The sequence below is a fragment of the Zalophus californianus genome, chromosome 13, assembly GCF_009762305.2.
Source record: "Zalophus californianus isolate mZalCal1 chromosome 13, mZalCal1.pri.v2, whole genome shotgun sequence".
Taxonomy (NCBI): Eukaryota; Metazoa; Chordata; class Mammalia; order Carnivora; family Otariidae; genus Zalophus; species Zalophus californianus.
In genome coordinates, this window is record NC_045607.1 from 72,576,272 (window position 1) to 72,597,674 (window position 21,403).

At 41.4% G+C, this 21,403-nt stretch overlaps 1 long non-coding RNA gene across 2 annotated transcripts in view; it reads right to left on the reverse strand.

The window, feature by feature from the left end:
* Positions 1–6,577: 6,577 nt before the first annotated feature.
* LOC113935073 overlaps positions 6,578–21,403 on the reverse strand; it is a 165,218-nt gene continuing 150,392 nt past the window's right edge. Inside the window, exons 2-4 of one of the 2 annotated variants that reach the window (XR_003523889.1) lie at positions 10,355–10,543; positions 7,711–7,892; positions 6,578–7,592 (exon numbers count right to left, since the gene is read on the reverse strand). This is a non-coding gene — a long non-coding RNA (uncharacterized LOC113935073). Of the gene's footprint in view, positions 7,893–10,354; positions 10,544–21,403 lie in introns of both variants that reach the window. The other variant, XR_003523888.1, reaches the window with a different exon arrangement.

A 21,403-nucleotide genomic window follows, 5' to 3' on the forward strand; every position in this document is an offset into this window, starting at 1 on the left:
AAGTCCAAGATCAAGGCACAAAGGAGACTCAGTGTCTGTTGAGCCCTACCTCTTGGCTCACAGGCAGGTCCCTACAACCTCACGTGGCAGAAAAAGTGGGTGAGAGGTTTCTGGGATCTCTTTTCTAAGGGTACGAATCTCATTTATGAGAGCCCCACCCTCATGACCTAATCACCTCCCAAAGTCCCCATCTCCTCATATCATCACATTGGGATTAGCGTTTCAACATATGAATTTGGGGAGGAACACAAACAGTTCATAAACTCCCCAAAGGCCGGGACAGGTTACAGTGTGCTAAGCCAATGATCCCCTGAGGCCTCTGGTGGCCAAGGGTAGTCTTGAAGAGCCTCATCTGATGGCCCTTGTGGGCCTTGTATATCTTTTCCTGAGAATACCTTGCCATGAAAAAGGGTTGAGAAGCTCCATCCTATATAATCATCCCCACATATGTTTCAAACTGTGACATTTTTCCAGGCTCCTTTTGTTAGGTTTAAATAATCCCAATATTTCCCTCCACTCTTCCTACATCTTCTTTTCTAAATTCTTTATCTTCATGACAGCTCTCCTCTGAATGGCCTCCTAACTTCTCACGTCTTTCTTAAACTGTGATGCCCTTTATTTGACACCCCTGGCCTAGCACTGTTAACTCATCCTCTGTGAAAGGGTAGGACAGCCTTCACCCTGGCCCAGCAGAGTCTCCTTTCAATTATGCAGGAACAGGTAACCTGCCCGGAAGATCAAATCTGCCAAGAGCACCACTTCCTCCTCATCCTGACATGCAGTCCCAGCCACATTTTCCTTTAATATTTACTTTTAGAAGCCAAGAGACGCAAACATCTGTAAGTCCTGGTCTCTGTCCTTAAGGGCCTCATGGTGCTGTTCTAGGGAAAAGCCCTCTACAGGCCGAGAGTCACATGTGTATCAGGACAGGTGTCCTGCTGCATTTGTGAATTGCCAGGTGATCTCTGGAACACAGGAGCAAAGTGACAGGTACTATGGGTCGCAAATGCTCAAACACATCATGCTCCTTAGAAAAGGCAACTCTGCATGTCCAACCTCTCCAATTTTCTGATACAAATTAATGGTTCTTTGAGAAGATAGTCAAAGAATGTCTTTTCTCCTTATGCACATTCATGTGCCTTGAGTTAAAAGTTTTTTCAGAACCTGGTAGAAGTTCCTTCAAAATTTAAAGGAACAAGATATTAAAGGTATATATATATAATCTCACCAAAAATAACCTCCACTGATATTCAGTAGGGGTGGTTCACAGCACTTATCTTCTCTACACTAAAATCAAGTGTAAATGATTTGCTAATTTTTAAAGAAGTTTACTGGGAGCAACCTCACAATCACCCCATGATGTGAGCAGGACAGGTATTATTGTGACCCTATTATGAAAGAACAAAACTGAAGCTCAGAGAGGGTAAGTGACTTCTCTAGATCACTCAGTTGTAAGTAGCAGAGCACTGACAATGAAATCCCCAATGTTCTCAACACCTCTATTTTAAACAATAAGTGATTTCTTAAAAATCACCCTAGTCCTAAAATTAAAGCAGTTGTGTGGCTAAAAATATCCACTTTGTCCATTAAATGCTGGCAAGTTTGTGAAGAAAAGAAAAGTTCTTTTTGTTATTCTGTCACCCCTTTGGGTACCTTTTCCTTTTCACACTTGGCACCAATGTCTTTACAGGTTTTCTCTACTGCCCTCTGAAAACCTGCTTTCAAGAGCCATATTATGTATGACTCTCAGTAAGGTATAAGTGAATAAGAAAAGTTTAAAATGCCATCCTTCTCAGGAATACATCTCACACAGTTTACATACATCTAATCCCTAAGCTTATAATAAAGCTTTCACATGAGCAACTCAGGCAGCCATCCGGAGGAGGCAGAGATGGCTTTTGGTGGAGTGAGATCTTTTCACAACCCCAGCTGACCTGTGTCACCACATAAGTCTGGTCCTGGATTTTATACTGCACTTGGTCGTACTGTCTTCAAGGAGGAGTATTTTCCAAAAGCTCTAGTAGAATAATACTCTTCTATTTGAAGAGACTCCATACAGGTAAGTCTAGATACGCCATTGGTTTAAGATTCTCATATGTCCTCCGTTTTCTAGGGACAGTCCTCAATGCTCTCTCATTCCCATCCTCATCACTGTCCCTGGGATGAGCCACACGGGGAAAGCTATTTTCAGGATAACAAAAGACCTGAAGAACAGATTCTGGGGCAAAATTCCTTTTAAAGTATATTGAAAACAGTAACGAGCTGTAAGATGTCTCTCATTCATTCACACACCAAACTTACTGAACTCTATATGTAGTATTTCTAATAGAAATAACAAAACAAGCTATTGCCTCAGCCCCTGAGCAGGTCATAGTTTAGTGAGACCTGCAAACAACTATAATAAAGTGATATGAACTGTAAAGGAAGTAGGAATAAGAACACAATGTAAACACAGATTAAGGAGTAATTAATTCTTCTGCCAGGAAGGAGAAGAGAGAAAGGTCAGGGAAAAATTTATAGCTGGTGCCAACTGAGATGAGCTTTGTGAGGTATTCAGGACTCCTTCCTCTCCCTCGCCCTCTTGTCCGCCTCTTCTTCTTTCTGTAGACTTTATTTTTTAGAGTAGTTTTAGATTCACAGCAAAACGGCAGAAAGTACAGAGTTCCCATATGTCCCTCTGCCTCCCTATCACACACACAACTTCCCCTGCTCTCAATATCCAGAACCAGCATGGGGCATTTATTACAGTCAGTGGACCTACAATGACACACATCATTCTCACTCAAAGTCATAGTTTACGTTAGAGTTGACTCGTGGCGTTTTATATTCTATGGGTTTGAACAAATGTATAATGACATGTATCCTCCATTATAGTATCATACAGTGTAGTGTCACTACCCTAAAAATCCTCTATGCTCTGCCTGTTTAACCCATCTTGCCCCATCATCCCTGGCAACCACTGATATTTTTACTGTCTTCAGAGTTTTTTCCAGAACGTCATCTAGTTGGAATCCTACAGTGTGTAGCCTTTTTCAGATTTGCTTCTTTCACTTCATGATATGCATTTAAGGCTCATCCATGTCTTTTCATGACTTAATGGCTCATTCCTTTTTAGCACTGGGTAATATCCATTCTTTGGATGTACCACAGTTGATTTGTCCATTCACCTATTGAAGGACATCTTGGCTGCTTCCCAGTTTTGGCAACTATGAATAACGCTCCTATACATTTTCTTTTTTTTTAGACCACTTTATTGAGACTTAATTCACATACCATATAATTCACCCCTTAAAAGTGTGCAATTCAGCGGCTTTTAGTGTATTCACAGTGTTGTGCATTCATCACCACAATCAACTTTAGAACATTTTCATTATTCTAAAAAGGAACTCTTCCCCATAGGCTTCATTCACCCTTCAGTCTTCTCATTCCTCCTGCTCCCACCCTAGGTTACCACTAATCTACTTTGTCTACTGACTTGTCAATTCTGGATGTTTCAACCTACAATATATGGCCTTTTGTATCTGCCTTCTTTCACTTAGCATACTGTTTCAAGGTTCGTCCGGGTTGTAACATGTATCGATAACTTCTTTCTTTTTATGGCAATTCATATTCCCTTATATAGATATACCATGTTGTATTTATACATTGATCAGCTGAATATTTGGGTTGTTTCTACTCTTTGGCTTTTATGAATAAATCCGCTATTTCTGTACATGCTTTGGTGTGAATGTATGTTTTCATCTCTTGCTTATTCATTTTTATAGTAACTAAAGTTATACTTTGTCTAAGCATGCTGCTTTCTGAGATTTGCTTAGTAAAACCATATTAGATTCCCTATGAAATGAGATCTCTGGGGTCTCAATGCAACTTTTATCAAATGTCTGGGTGCATCAATTTGCCCTCCTGCCAACACTTGCAAAATTAGCCCTTGAATCAGCAGGAATGATGGTGATGCGTAATGTTTCAGAATAATGGACACCTTATGTTCTCAAGGTTCTATTCTTAGAAAGTCAGAAAAGGGTGTGGGAAGAGTAAGTGCAGTCCAGCCAGAGGGAACATGAGCGAACCTAGAACATATATAAAAATACATGTCTGGTCACGCTAAACACGGTACGTGCCTGAGGATGAGAGTAGCAAAAAATTGGGCTGAAAAAGTAGAAGGGGAATCAACGGTGGAAGACTTTAAGTGACAGTTTAAGGAAACTTGAACTTTGTACTGAGGGCAGTGGGAAGCTTCATAACCAGAAGAATGGCATACTCTGTTTCAGAAAGATGACTGGCAAAAGAGAAACTAGTTGAGAGTTCATGAAGAAATATGCCAGTTAATCACGGTATCACATAAGACCCCCCTGCAGATGAGAGCCAACCAGATGAATTCTGGCTTGCTTAATTTTAATTTTAATTTTAATTTATTGGCTTATATTTCTCTGCAATATAGGAGTAGATCCGGGTTCTGAATCACTATCCCTTGGTTCTGCTTTCTCAGTGTTGACTCATTCCCAAGCCGCTTCTCTTGTGGTCCCAAGATGGCATCCAGCCAGGAAAAACAGACAACTGTTGCCCCAGTGTTCTCAACTAAAGTCCCAATATTCAGGTGAATGGCACCAGCTCAGGTCATAAGAACACTCCTGAGATAATTACCGGTAACTGGAGAATACTACTGGCCTGGTCTTAGCCAGTGCACTCAAAGTGTGGTCCATGGACCAGCACTTGTTTCCACATGGTTATTACCTTCTGCAACAAGTGTAGACATTGAGGATGATAGACACTTCTATTACAATCCAACAGAGTAATTGAGTCTAATAATTAAAACTGAGACTTGTATTTTGTTTGTCATTGTTTTTTGTGTCATTTTATTAAGTGATTCATTTGTACTGCATTTTGTGCAAGTATCAGCCCACGGTGGATGGGGGAGTGGGAGAGGAAGCAAACTGGTCCTTCACCACAGAAAGTCTGAGAAACGAATGTACATGCTCCACTGTGGAGTCTGGGAGTGAGTCAGCATTCTGGAAGCACACTGGGAGACTTTGGGAAGATCTTTCCCTCATGCCATGAGAGGGGGCAAAAGTAAAAGTCCACTATAATTGTGAGACTTAATTTGGAGAAGGAGAAGGAAGGATACTCCCAGAATTACTTCAGCTCTTTCATTTTCTCATGCTTTCTTCCACATTGACCTGCCCTTATTCAGAGTCCCTGGTAAGAATTTACTCTGCATAAGCTCTGGATATGGCCATATTTATAGGCTAAACATTACATATACATTCACCTACCCTCCCCATTGGAACTTTGATGACTAGAATCAAAGCATTTGAATGGCTCTCCTAACCCATTAAGAGAAAAACAACTTTGAGCAAGACTAGCACAAGGTAATTACTAAGCTGAGCCGAATTCATTTGCCATGCTCTTGGCACTGAGGTATGGAAACTCCAGAGCCCTATAAGAGGTCTAAAGGAAAAAAAAATGTTCAAGACAAATTTCAGCGATCTCAGCTTCTCATTAAAAATACATTTTAGAAAATTGTTTTAGGTTAACTTGCTAGGGCAGTTGTATGGCAAGAAAAAGTGTGCAGCAATTTGGCAAACTGCAGCTTTCATTTCTCTTTTAAAATAAAATGGAAACAATAAAAATACAATTAAAAATAAAATTAAAAAAAATAATCTGAAAGAGAATTTTGATTCTTTTTTTAATTAAAGCTCTGCAATTAAAGTTTTGCTGGAGAGCAACCTGTGTTCTTCATCTCCCTGTCCACAAAGGGCTAATACAGGTCCAGCATTTGAGATGTCTGCTACACTCAGAGCAGGAAATGGCTTTGGAGAACCTTCTAGTCTGGCTTTCTCATTTTACAAATTGGAAACTGAGGTCATGGCAGGTTTACTTCTTCTCTCCTTAGTCCTCTCTTTCATTCATGTGTGTGCATTTGTGTATGTGACTGCGTGGATGTATATGTGTATTTTCTCTCAGAAGGCTTGGAAACTTGGAGTCTGCACAGTTTTAACATAATTCAGACACTCAATATGGGACTTCTTTCTTTCCAGGGTCCTAACTTACCTTCTAGTATGAAGGTGGGGGGTTCAATAAGAACCAAATTTTATCCTGTGCTGCCTCAAAATGTGCAATTTTTGCCTAAGTAAACTTTACAAACAATAGAAATTTTTTTGTGTGAAAATCTAATGGAAATCTAGTGCATGCCTTCATTCCATCTGCAGTAAAATAAACTGAATGTAATGTTCCTTCATGACCCAAGCTTAGTCTAATAAAAAGCTGTGGTACTCCAGAGGAGCAGGTGTATTCCAGGATATAGACACAAAGGCACACTGGTCCCAAAAGCTACCATCATTTAAAAAAAAAAAAATCCATCACTTACAATTTAGTGGATTACTTCTTTTTCATATAAATGTAGTGGTTGTTTATCAACTACATACACAGTGCAAAACCAACCTATGACAGAATGACCTTTAGCAGGGCACAGGACTACCCTTAAGGGTTAATGCAGTTTAGGTCAGCCCTGGGGTGGGGGGGTGAGGGAGGGAACTGTAAGGAGGAAATGGAACAGAACTCATGTGTGGCGGGTACTTAATATGTGCCCCAAACTTTCACTCATTTCATTTCTTAACTATCCTGTGAAGGAAGAAATATTTTTCTCATTTTACAGATAACAGAACTGAGGCCCCGAAAGACTAAATAACTTGCCCCAGGCCACAGAGCAAAAAGCTAAAAAGTGAGGCTATGACCCAAGCTTGCTGTGGTTCCAGGCTTGCATCTTCCCTCTGCACCATGCTGTCCGAGACAGCAGAGTCCCTGGGCCTTGGTCCTTGATGCTTCTCCATTATGTTTTTGTGATATAACAAATGGTTATGTTTTGTGATAGAACAAACCAGCCTAAAACTTCCTGGCTTAAAACAATGGCCATTTTATTTGCTCACAATTCTGTAATCTGGGCCGGGCTCAGCCAGATGACTCTTCTGTTGACCTTGCCAATGGTCGCTCTATGGATTTCGGTCAGCAGGGGCCTGGGCTTGGCTGGGCACTGAATAGCTGGGCTTTTCTCCCATGGCCTCTCGACAAAGTGCCAGCAGAGTAACAGAATCCTTATAAAGCAGATCGGGACTCAGAGCCCAGAAGCAGAACTTCTTAAGTCTTCCTATATAGACATAAGAAGGTGTACAGCATCACTCCACCACTTCTAGTCAGTCAGAATGAGTCACGGGCCCTATTCCAATTCAAAGAGCGAGGACTACACAAGGGCAAATACAGGGAGATGTGATCACTGGGGGCCAGCAGTGTAATGGGTCACCATTAACACTGAAGTTTCCTGTGTTTTCTGTTTCTTATACTTTTATGTCCAGTTTTTCTCTCTTCTCCTGTAAGTTTCTCCACTTGTTCCTACCAGTTCTCAGTTTCCCTGCATTGTAACTGGCCTTCCTTAGTCCGCTGCAGAGGATTCCTTTCCTTCACATCTGGGAACTGACTGATCACATCATGTCAACTCTGTTCTACAGGTCGTCCATCTTTGCAGCTCAGGTGTTCTATTGTTGGAGAGTCCTTTGCTTTTTGGTTGCTGTTTTGCTTTGCTCTTGCACCCAGCCCCAAAGCTAGAAGAATAGTTTAAAGGAAAAAAGACTTCCCTGAATCGAGAAGCAACTTAAGTGGATACACTTCAATGCTTTGCCCTTATAAATAAAATCTAGAACTTGTGATCTTTAGTTTTACCTGCAAGAAGGCAAGATGTCCGGTTCAATGGCCAAGTCAACAAATTGATGTTTACCATGTTTTACATGCCTTAAATTTCAAATCTCAGCCATCATTCACCAGGGCAGAGAAAGAAGAGAGGGCTGCAGGAGTCAGATAATTCCCAGCATTACAATTCTGGTTCACAGCAGTTTGCTTCTTACCTATGGCCAAGATGAGATCAGATTACATTTCCATTGAATCATTCAACCTGTCTGATCACTGCTTTCTGCTGTCAGGAGAGATTCAAGAGTACCAAGAATTAACCAGAGCCAGGAGAACAGGCTGTTCAGATACTACCAGCATGAGAAGGGCAAAGGAAATGAGAAAAAGAAATTTTAAAACACCCCAGGTGAAGATCCTTGCAGAAGGGATCATGGGTTTCCATTTGAAGTCCTGGGGAATTAATATGAAAGTTAAAAGTTGAAATGTGAATTACCCTTCAAGAGTTTCTAAATTCTTTCACTGACAATATTTATCATTGTTTCTTTAATTCTGCTCCCTGAGGCCAGTCTTTGGATCCTTGATTGTTGGATTACACCTAGACCAGACATTTAGGTGCAAAAATGAAAGGAATTAAATTCAATTTGGCTATTTATACGTCTAAATTGCTCAAGTTAAGGGGGCAATGGAGATAAAATGTCTTCATTATTATTTTAGATTAATTCATTGACTGAAATCTGATCTGTGCTCTATAGTCACAAACATCAAAAGTTGATTGAAAATGTTCATAAATTCATACAGAATGAATTATACCCGAATTCATTATAAACCGCACAATGACTTACACAAAATCCAATTAACATTGTATGAAACTTCTGGAGAATTTGACTAGATTCTGATGTTCTCAGGAAGAAAAATAAGTTTATCACAGAAAATCTTGAAGAAAGCATATGAGATGGGACTAGCCACACTACATATTTAAATATAAGGCCATATCATATCATTAAAGTAATTTAATACTGAAAGAAACAATGTATAGATACAGAAAACAGACCAGAGCTAGTCCGGAAATTGATTTGGATCCATATAAGAATTTGCTAGAAAATAAAAATGACATCACCAAAAAGGAACTTGTACATGAGTAACTGAGTAGGAATTTAAGGAAAATAAAATTAGTCTAGATGCATCCCTCATAGGGTACAAAAAAATAAGCCCCAGATACATCAAAAAGTTAAATATTTAAAGTTATCTTTTTCCAAATGCCCAAACAAGGTGTTAGACCTGTGAATTTAAGACCCAGGATGAGGGGCGCCAGGGTGGCTCAAGTCATGATCCCGGGGTCATGAGCATCTTGCCTTCAGCTCAGGTCATGATCCCCGGGTCCTGGGATCGAGTCCCACATGGGGTTCCGTGCTCAGTGGGGAGCCTGCTTCTCCCTCTCCCTCTGCTCTCTCTCTCTTTCAGATAAATAAATAAATAAATAAATAAATAAATAAATAAATATCTCAAAAAAAAAAAAAAAAAACCAGATGACTTTCTGAGCTTAAAATCCTTTTAAGAAATCATAAAGGAAAAGACCCAACTACTAAGATTACATAAAATTTAAAACTTCTATTTGTTGGGGGGGAAAAAAAGGCACAAACAACTACTTTTTAAAAAGCAGACTGGGAAAATTACATTTGTGAAATTTGGCAAAAAGTTAGCATCTTTAGAAAAGGCATGATTTTACTACTATAACAGGAGAGAACATTTTCATATTTATTATTTGTTGGTGAATATTTTCTGTCCATGGCCTTTGTTCAAGGCAGCAGAATTAATCTCCTTAAAACCCCATTTTCTGGGGTGCCTGGGTGGCTCAGTCGTTAAGCGTCTGCCTTCGGCTCAGGTCATGATCCCAGGGTCCTGGGATCGAGTCCCACATCGGGCTCCCTGCTCGGCGGGGAGCCTGCTTCTCCCTCTCCCTCTCCCCCTGCTTGTTCCCTCTCTCTCTCTCTGTCAAATAAACAAATAAATAAAATCTTTATAAAAAAAACCATTTCCTTATGACATTTCCTTGTGACAAGAGTATAGCAATTCGGTCACTTACCATTCTCTGACCTCAGCCATTTTAGTACATATATACTCGACATATCCCTATACCATCTGCACACAAAATTTATTTAATAATTTTCTTTAAATCAACTCTCACTTAAATAAACTTTGTTCTAGCCAATAATTTCTGTGACATCATTGTTAGATGTTAAAATTTAAATCAGTAAACCTCGAGCAAAGCAAATGATCTGACCCTCCACAATGTGGGTAAGCCTCATCCAACCTGGTGAAGGACTTGAGAGAAAAGAATGAGGTCCCCTGAAGAAGGAATTCTGCCTCCGGACTGCCGGACTGCCGTAGGATTCAAGATTGCAACATCAGCTCCTGCTACAATTTCCAGCCTGATCACCTGCCCCGCAAATTTTGAACTTGCCAACTTCCACACTCACAAGAGCTGACTCCTTAAAAAAAATGCCCACCCTTACCCCTGTGTGTGTGTGTGTGTGTGTGTGTGTGTGTGTGTGTGTGTGTGTGTACATCTCTATCCTATTGGTTCTGTTTCTCTGGAGAACCCTAATACCCTTACCAGCCTTCGGAAGCACTGACTTTCCAAATTGCATTCAAATGTCTTGGCCTAGATGCCCATGCTTACCTCAATCTAGCTCTTCCTTCTGATTCCATGTTCATTTCATGTGACTTCGCAGTGTGTACTCCTCGTTACTAAAGCTGGTCACCTCAAATCTTTATTTGTGCTCCGCATTCTGCCGAGAATGCCTTGCTTTGCCTGCCAGTCCTTCCCCGTTCCTACCTTTGGGGCCTGGATACATTTCCACATGAGGAGCTGAGGAAGAAAATAAAAGGCGGAATGAGATCCTTGCACCTAGAAATATGCAAAACCAGCTTTGGCAAGTAAGGTTTCATCTTGTGTGCCAATTCTGACCAATTGGTGGCAGTTACTTGGAACGTTTTAGGAAGGATTCGGAGGCTGTGTCTGTCAGAAAGCATTCAGGGATCTATTAGGGATGTCTGACAGTAGAAGGGCCAGGGTGGTAATAAACTTCCTACGTAACTGCCACCTCTGGCTTGGTTATTAAAGGAAACTGGCCAAGAGTATTTTCCTGGGCCTTTTCCAATTGCCTATTCAAACAAGGTATTAGATCTATAAATTTTTTTTTACAAAAACTAATCTACATTTACATATGTAGAGAAAGTCAACAAGAGCATTGAAACAAAGGAAGGAGTACAGAGAACAGGCTACATTTGCCTCCCAAACATCTCCTTTTTCACAGAGTACCGAATGTTAAGACAGAATATGCCTGCTGGGGCGAGTGCTTTTGGGAATACAAACAACCCAAGATGTCAGTTTAGCTATTCCTTGATCATGCTGCCCAGCAGCTGAATACTGGGACCTCCTCATAAATGCCTTTGCCCCAGTTCTCTTGAGGCAGCAAAAGTTGCATTGGTCCCTCCCCCACATCCCTGCCTTCCCATCCCTGAATTGCTGAAATGAGAACAGGAGCCACCCTGTTCAGCACACCAAGATCAGAGTAATCGATACAGATCTTCCTGAAAGTGAACCCAAAACTGTCCTAGTAGAAAATCACCCTATGCCTGGTTTTCAGTGGCTCTTTCCCATAGTCTTTAAGGTTGGGGTGGGGGAAGCATGATTATTTATGCAGCTGCATTAGGTTACTTTCATTCATTCTGGACTTGAGCACTTCTTTACAACAGGACAGTGTCATAGGCACTAAAGATACAAAGAGAAATCGTATTTGGTCTCTGCTTTCAGGGAGCTCCTAGCATAACTGATAGTCAAAGAATATTCAGAAACATTATCTTAGACCAAGGTCAGCAAACTTTTTCTGTAAGATAATAAATGTTTTCAGCACTGCAGGTCATGTGTTCCCTGTTGCGACTGCTCAACAGTGCTCAGTTGTAATACAAAAACAGTCATAGACAGTACTTAAATAGATCGTCATGGCTATGTTCCAATAAAAATTTGTCTACAGAAAAAGGCTGCTGGCCAGATTTGGCCTTTAGTTTGCTAATCACTGCCTCAGACTTATTGGGCAAATTAGGACCTGAGATGAACATCTCTCAGAGGAAAGGGTAAAAAAAAAAAAAAAGTGGATCCGTTTTTGGTTAGTGTGGTTGCTTGAGTAATCAGAACCTTATTCCTTGATGGTGATTCTTAAAAATTTATTAAAACTCCATACCTTTATCATGTGTATTAACAGGTAAGTGGTGAGTATTTGGTCTTGAGAACTTATTTGGAGGTACTACTTGGAGAACATAGCTATTCATTCAGATACCCCCACCTAAGAAGTCACAGTCCCATCCAAAGATGCAACTTTAGAATTTGTGTATGTGATGCAGGGACAAACATCTACCCAGTGACCCTGACGAGCTAACTCACCTTGGTCATCAATTCAATGACAGATTAACTTATTTGGCAAAGGTTTACTGGAAGATTATGATGTCCCAGGCCCTGTAGCAGATGCTGAGCATTAAGAAGAAAATGATACAGTCCTTGCCCTCCAGTAGCATCTAGTTTGTGAATATTCCAGCATGTCATATTCATCCTTGCATATATTGAACAGTATTTCTCAACCAATTTTTGTTGTTGTTGTCAAACAGCGAGAAGATTGGAAAAGCCTAGTTTTATGGGCAGGGTATTTATGGCTGAATCAGGGATAAAAGAAAGCTATTAAACAATAAATGCACCTAGCTCCCTCTCCTCCTGTCCCCAAAGCAAACGCTTTTCTTTGGAACTTTGAAAACATGGCCAGATTTTCTTCCAGCATCCAGCACTACTGATGAGAAATGTGCCACATGGAGGAATGAAGGGAACTACCCTGGGGCAGTAAAAGCTACCTTAGCACCCTCTCTAGCCGGTACATCTCTCTGCTTGCTCTTCAGCACCGAGACACTAATGGTCAATGCAGGAAAGAAAGAGCCACTTCAGGGAAGAAAAGGCAAAGAAAGCAGGAGTCTGGGCTCCACTGTGCCCAGACAGTCCTAACCAGGGACACCTGAGATTCAGAAAAGACATTCTGCAGAGACAGTACATACTAGTTTCTTAGGGCTGCTGTAACAAAGCTCAACACACTGGGTGCCTTACACAACAGGAATTTATTCTTTTACCGCTCTGTAGGCTGAGAAAGTCAACAGCAAGGTATCAGCAGGGCCATGCTCCCTCCGAATGGTCCAGGGAAGAATCTGTTCGCTACCTCTCCCCTAGCTTCCTGGTGTTCCTTGGCTTGTAGCTATGTCACTCCAATCTCTGCCTCCAACTTCCCATTCGCCGCCTTCCCTCCGTGTCCTCTCTTCTTATAAGGACGCCAGTCCTTGGGTGAAAGGCTCACCCGAATCTAGGATGTTCCTCTAAATTTAACTAATGATATCGCCAAAGACCCTATTTCTCAATAATCACATTCTGAGGTGGAGATGGACTTAGGGGAGGTGACTGTTCAACCCAGCCCAGTCTCAGTAGAGCGTGGTTTTAGGAGGAGACGGTGACAAGGCAGGGATGGGAGCAAAGGTGGACAGAAATGACTGTGCACTTAGCATCCGGCGGCACTGAAGTAGTCAGGGCTGCCTTCCACATATTCCTACCTCCACCAGCAGGGCCCCCATAGCTACAGGAACAATAGGCACAGGCCCAAGTTACTTTAGGGGCCCACAAAAATGTTTTAAACTCTTAAAATCTACAAAAATAAACAAATACGATCCAACTGGATTACACGTATATTTATATGGACACAGTCCATAAAATACAGCTTTTACTATTCTAAGCAAAAATGCCTAGGGCACACAAAAATCACAGGGCAGCCCTCTTCACTAACATCCCTGCTCAACACTTTCCACCTGAAATTCCCTTCCTCTCTGCCACCATGTTATCTTACCTGTTAGGACTCAATTTATGAGTCAGTGCCTCAGGGAACATTCCTCGACAACCACCCCCTCTCCCGTCCATTCCATCCCCCTGGCGCATCCCCCCACCTAGCTTGGTTACGTGCTCCTCATGCACATAGCTCTACCATTCCACATCCACACTGTCCAATCACCCATCGCGTGGCATCACTCAGAGACTAAGTACCACCTATCACTGTGTAGCAGATGCTACACCTCCTCCACGCAGATCCCCCTTGTCCTCAGAGTGCACTCATCCCCCAGATGTCACGGGCATCGGCTACTAAGGCTCACACCTCAAGTCACCCAGAGGAAATGTCCTTGTCTGACAGAAGTGTCCGGGGGCACTTGGGAGTTTACATTAGCCTCCACTCACACTCAGCCCCAGGGTGGACCACAGCCCATCGGCGACTGACAGCAGGGATGTAACAGCCCTGCTTCTTCCCCTGTTCCTTTCCCTCCTACCTTTCCAGCATTCCCTCAGTTTATCACTTACATCAGAATTCCCACCTCAATCTCTGCTTCTAGGGAGCATGACCTAAGAGGCTTTGTATCTCTCCGACTGGCAGTAAGTACTACGTGGCAAAAATTCTCTAATAAACACACTGAATGAATGAATGAATGAATGAGATGTTAGAGAGACAAGGAAGCAAGTATCAAAGACTCACCCAGGCCTCTACGAAGGCTGAACTGCTAATAAAAGAACTTCCGTCCTCCATAAACTAAAAACCTGAACAGGAAGAAAAGACAGGATGTAGGTTCCAGAACAGCAGTACAAGAAGGGTTCCTGACAAAAACTGGAGAAGGGTCTAACAATGAGACCTGAGGAACAGCATCTACTGTGTGCCCGCACGTCACTCACACACACACCAGCAGACTAATGATAGTAAGCCATCAAAACGGAACCAGGTTTCTTTAGATTCTCTAAGACTGCCTCCGCCCCAGAGCTGGGCATGAGATGAGTTTTCGAGCGCGGACTATGAGGTTGGTGCAGGTGAATTTTTGTGAACAATGGGTTGGTGATAAACGGGTTGCCTTTGAAGACCTGAGACCTCATGAGAGTGCCCTGATGAGCCTAAAAGTGTGATCCTCTGGAGCCAGCATTCAACAAGCTGGAAAGATGAGAGAGGGTTTCTTGGTGGGATTTCTGTCATAGATGCGGTTCTTTGTAAGTTAAGTAGCTCCTCTCAACCTTTGCAGCAGTTTTGGAGCTGAGCAGATGGCAGGGGAGGGCTTGACTAAGTGGTGAAGTTTCAGCTGCAAAAGGCAATTCCTAGAATGACAATTCAGAAACTCATTTCCCCCAACACTTATATTGGCAGAGGGTTCGTGAATCTTTTTAGGAAAATGAGAAGGAAGCAGTGCATCAGAATAAGGCGTCCTATGTTTGGTTAGGTTCTGCGGAAGCAAACACGACCGAATCCAATTCTTCCCTTGTGTTTGCTATTCCCAAGGAAAGGGGCCAGACTTGTTTGTAAATTAAATAATGCCAAAAACGCTAAAGCCTAGGGTCTGTGGTATAACAAATCTCCAGCACACAAAGCAAGTGCTAAATGCATTCTGGAACCGGTGTAGGATAGTTTCAGCTGAGCTGCTCCAACCCTACCTGGCATTACAGACCCATGTAGCTTCTAGTTCTATCTTACAAAGAAACGGCAAGCTTGTAGAAAGAGCGTAATCTGGACTCAAAGCCTGTCTCTGATACTAAATAACTATGATCTTGAACAAATTACTTTTCCTTTCTGAGCCTGTTTCCACAAATGTAAAATGGGGGGGGGGGGGGCAATAGCTATCTCAAAGGATTATTGTAAGAATTCAGTGTGATGATGTATATGAAAGTCACTAGTAGTCAGTATGACCTTAAAGTGTTACCAGTTGTGTTTTTGTTTGTTTGCTTGTTTTTCTGTTTATTTCTATTCTGCCTAGCTTGGCACAAGTTTATGTCAAAGTAACTGTTGTCCTTTCAAATTCTTTCAGTTCTGGCTCATCAATAATTTTTCCCTTATCTTTAAGCAACTTTAATATTAAGATAATTAATAAAAAATTTTGTTTTCCTTTAAGTTCCATAGCCCTTATTCTGTGTGAATGAGGCAGTACGGTTCGGCTTTGGGGGTTTTAGTTTTGATCCTTTACAACGTGCACATAACAGAAACTGTAAATGTATTCGATATTCAGAAGCTATAAATGTATTGTCTTTTAATGAGGACTGTTTTAATCCAGTTTAATTTACTCAAATGCCACAGAAGTGTTATCGGTGAAGATTGTTTCTGTGGCAAATAACAGAAAAGCTATTTAACTGCTTTACACAATGAAGGGAATTTACTGGCTCCTATAACTGAAAAGTCTATAGGACTTTTCACGATTTGGTCCAGCTCTGGCTCAGTTTTTCTGCAGTTTTTTTTTTTTTTTTTTAGTTCTGTCTGCCTTCAGACATTGGCTTTGTTCTTGGGCTGGCCTCCTAAAATGGTGGCCAGCAGCACAGATAGTGATTCTGCATTCACATCCAAGGGCAGAGCAAAGGCCAAGGTCAGTTTTTAGAACCATCGCACCAAAGTCCCAAGCTTTACTCTGATTGGACTACCCCGATAACAATCTTGGTGCTAGGGAAATGCTATGCACTGATTGGCTTAAAGTCCTATCAATTACTATGGCAAGGAAATGGGATTATTCTGAGGGGCTTAGACCAAGCAGGACCCTCCTCTGGATCTGAAGATGAGATTCATCCCAGCTAAACTTCATGGTTGTCACTCAAGGAAGATGAAATGGCTATCAGAGAAGCAAAATCAAATGTGTGCTACAATTAAAAAATAATTCCTAGCAATTTAATACAGTGTTCCTCAGTGCCTACTTTTGGGGGGAAATTATCACTAATTTCACTACGCTGAACTCTTTCCAAATAAGATATCATACTTTAGCATCCAAGGCAATGTTAGAATCTACTATTATAAGGCGAGACTTTCAGGACATCTGGGTTAGGGATCTCTTCTTGTTTTTCCTCTCTCCGCTTTTCCTTATTTTTCTCTCCCCTTATTTTCTCACTAAGTTTTTCTTTTCCTCACTTTCTTCCTTCCATCTGTATTCCTCTTCTTAATATGCCTTTTAATATACGCTCACATAACGGGATGCGAGATTAGACATTTCCTGACGTCTCAGGATTTTAGCTAAAGCTGTAAAGCTGTTGAAACAGGTAACAGTGTCCTCCTAGGGAGGCACCAGACACATCCTCTCAGGAATTATTAAAAGGGGACCACGCTCATCCATTGCTCACCTCCCCGGCAGCCCATGAAAGGGAAAACTAGAAATTCATTAGAAAGAAAGTTCCTTGATGTTCTGTATGGTGACTAACAAAACATAATAAAATAAAAAAGAAAGAAAGAAAGAAAGAAAGAAAGAAAGAAAGAAAGAAAGAAAGAAAGAAAGAAAGAAAGAAAGAGAGAAAGAAAGAAAGGAAGGAAGGAAAAGTTCCTCAAAGGCAAATTTATATGCACAGGTGAGAGGGATGCCGTCGCCTGTCCGGAGCCAACCGAGGAAGGCTTTTCCAGTGATTCACTGAGAAGGCCAGCGCTTGCCAGAGGGGAAGCTGGTATCTTACCCCCACCCTGGATGTTTACAAAAATCCACAGTTTGGGAGTCTGGGGGGACAGGGGAAGAAAGGAGAGAGTGGAAGGACAGTACTGCCCGTCTTTGCCACCGTCAAACCCCAAGCTTCCAGTCAGAATTGAGCTGAGGAGAGGGTAGAGAGCTTGAGGGAAGCTTTTAAATTGCATACAGGATGGAAAGTCTGGGGTTGTGTTTGTGTGTTTGTTTTAGGGTGAACTAGGTTTTCTAATACCCCAAAATATAACTCTTCACTAATAACCAAAATACAACTCTGCCTGAGGCGTTTTCAAGAGGTGAGGAGGAAAAAGCCCTAAAGAACATTGTTAGTTGTCAGTACATCTTTAAGATGTTTTACGTTACATTTCGATGTAAACGAAAAAAAGCTGTTTTCTAATTGTACTCCACTGAATGCAATTTATTTAGTAAACTTATGAAAGCATCATAGATGTATCTTCAATGTGCTTTCTGTGAACATATCTACATAATGCATCAGTCGGGTCCTGCAGGAAACTGGGAATGTTCGGAGAGCGACTAAGGAATTAACAAAGATGTAGGTGGGGCTGAGGGACTGAAGATGGCAGATAGGAGCTTCCAACAAAAGGGAGCATTCTGAGGCCTGTGGAGAGAAAGGGAGGGGGTGATTGCCCGAGTCCTGAGAGGGATGGAGCGAGCTGGTGCCTTGGACATCAGCCGGCAAGGAAGCCCAGCCGGTGGTGGGCACAGAGCAGAATGGAGACAGGTGAAAAGCTCACTGGGATTGGCAAATGGCAAATACTCGGCACAGGTAATATATTTCAATTGTGAAACCCTGGCAAATATAATTGTAACTGATGTATGGAATACTCAAATTACTTAAAACTGGTGATAAAGTAGAATTTTCCCATTGAGTCTCTTGGCAAAAATGGAATTATATTCCTCAAGGAAAAAAAATTAACCTCAGGCCAATGAAATCAGCCTTAGGAGTACAGAAAATGTATTTAAACACAAATGTTATTCATCTAAAATGAATATAGATAATCATACGATAAAAATTAATCACCAAAAGAAATCTGGAAATAAAAATTCTGAAAATGAAAGCTGAAGAAACAGTGACACTCTGTAGGATCACAAATGGCGGCCATAAGCCTCTGAGCCACTTCACCCACACTGACGTGCCTACACAGATCATTAAAGCACCTTCTCTGTTAACATCTTTGCTGAGACAGGCCCTCAGTGGTATATTTCCTGACATCTGCCGTCTAAAATCATGATAATCATCTGTACTCCTAGGAAAACAGAAAGCTTTGTCCTTCTTGGCCTTTTTCCCCCTTTGAGTCCTTTTGCCATGACTCTCTGCTTTCTTACCTTGGTGAGCTAAACGTGGGCCTGCTAAAGCTTCCACATCTTTGTTCCTTCTCACTGATGAGCTAGGGAAGCGAGATGTGTTCAGGTGACTCTTTCCTGGACCTACCTCTCCCTCCAGCTGATTCCCACACTCCAGCTGTGCAGACCTCTTTCTCTTTCTAAATACAAACGCAAAGAGTTCTGGGTTCTTCCATTGCTCTGGAAAACTTTCTTCTCTGTCCCCACCACACAAACATATACACACCCTCCCACTCCCTTCCCATCCAAGGAAATTCTTCAAGGTCCAGTTTAAATGCCATCTTTTTTCTCAATCCCCCACTAATATCACCCCATATCACACCCATACCCCCAGTCTGGCCAACAGAATTCAACATCCTTTCTCCTCTGCTCCCCTGGTACTCTGTCCCCAGACTTTAGAATGGTCCTTATCACCTATGCTACAGGTAATAGCTCTTGTGGTGACCATCTTCCCATGACAATGTTATCTCCATATATCCAGTGGCAGAGGCAGAAGGTCCATAATTTATGCTGAAAGAAAGAGAAAAATATCTAAAAAGTTTTTCAAGGTATCTTTAAGGTTTTATAAGCAATAGAGGGAACCCTCCACTCCACAGGTGTGTCAGGGCCCAGGGTTATAAGGAGATAGATGACAGACATCTGGGCTTCCCACTTGAGCCAGAAATCAGATCAAGTCCACCTCAACATCCCTTTAAAACAAATACAAGAACAACATGTAATCAATTAAGACATCCATTTGCTGCTTAATTTTTAGCCAAGTTCTATACGTCAAGTTGCCTTAAAATGAGAGGTGGCTGTTTATTAATACCTTCTTGTTTATTAAGGAGCAATGAGGTGGCTGTGTATATGAAATGGGCTGTTGCTACAACACACTTACATAGGTGTAAATAAAGCAAACTGCAAAGAGATTAGCAATGAAAGATCTGAGATTTTATTTGTTTTCACGAGGACTCTCCCAGTCTCTTCATGCTTAATGGCAAAGTCATGACTGTACCCTAAGGTCTATTTACACAAGACTAAGTGGTCATCGCCAGCCCCATTAATGCCTCAGCAAGCTCAGCAGTGCTGCTTACAGACCAGGGAGGAGAATGATGTCACTTGGTTTTTAAGAGATACAATTCCGAAGTCTTTGAGTTTCCTTTGCAGTCAGTACAGACAGACCCCCCCCCCACCCAAGTGCAGGTTAGAGACGTTTCAGACTGTGAACTTTCAAGAGTTCCCTCCAGGCCCACCCTCCCCTTGTCATATTTACTATGCACATTACACAGGTCACTCAGGTACAGTAAGTTCTGATTATTTGCAACCCATTGTTCTCCAAAACTGCTTGGTAAACTATAAAGGACATTAAAATTGTATTTGTTTTCCTGCCTAAGGTGGGAACATTCCTCTTCCATCTGCAATTATCAGCACACAGATCACAACTGCCCAGCAGTAAGGATAAACTTTCCCTGATTTCTAAAGCAACATACTGACGTGGAAAGAACAACGTGGAAAGAACGCTTTATTTAGAGAACTAAAGTCCACATTCTGGCTATATTACCAGGGCGGGGACTAGGGTGCGGTAAGCACTCACTCTCTGGGTCTTCCTGTTACAACCTCTGTGACTTGGGTTTGGTTTGTTGTTGTTGTTGTTGTTGTTGTTGTTGTTGTTGTTTTGAGAGTAAATTCATCATACCATAAAATTAATCATTTTAAAGTGTACCTTTTTGGGGCATTTAGTACATCACAATGTGGGACAACCACCACCTCTATCTGGTTCCCAACATTTTCATCATCCCGCAAGGAAACCTTGTTCCCGTTAAAGCAGTCACACCCCATTCCCCCCTCCCCCCAGCCCCTGGCAACCACCATCAGTTTTTCTATCTCTATGGATTTAATTCTCCCGATACAACCTGTGTGCTTTTGAGCAGTAGTCCTAATACCTAATTTACCTTGTGCCAAGATGCGATTTGAAGAGTTTTATGTGTATGAATCCAATTAAACCTCACAAAAACCCAACAAGGTGGACACAAATAGCCCCAGGTGAATGACTTATTATTTAATTCTCTAATTATGATTTCTTCATCTGCAAGATAAAGACAAAAGCAATACTCTAACAATAATTTGCTAAGCATATTTATTTATGGGAGAGGCATTGTTCTAGGCCAAGCATAGCAAATAAGATTCATCTCTAATCAAGTGGGAGTGACTTTCTGTCCAACAGGGGGAGAGAGATCTTTGAGATGGCTCATGGGACAGAGTATAATCATTGACTCGCACTGTCTGTCAGGGACAGAGGAATGGGTGAAGTATCATAAGAAACAGAGAATTTGCCTTCACTCCTAGGAGAGTGAGGGGAAAAAAAAGGAAAATGCAGACTCTTCTTAGCTGGGACAGGAGGGAATCATGACCCATATGAGCACAATGAGAATGTGAAGGTAATTTACAGAGTATTAAGAGCAGAGGTGTTGGAAGTCAAAACAAACAAAATGGAATATGTTCAAATCTCAACTCTACAACTCTTGAAAAGGGTAACGTCTTGAAAATTATTTAACCTTTCTTGTTCCCATTTCCTCTTTTGTAAAATGAATAAATAAATCTAACTCATAGAGTTCTGGTGGGAACAGCATGTGATAATGCAAGTGAACTGCTAAGCACATCTACACATAGTAAGAGCTTAATAAGAGGTAATGAAATAAAATATATATATTGCATATTATATTGAAACATTATCAATATACTTTATATATGTGATATATATATATATAGAGAGAGAGAGAGAGAGGAGAGGACATGTAGGTATATGTCTGCATTGTACCAAAAACACATATACATGCTCTCCTCTTTA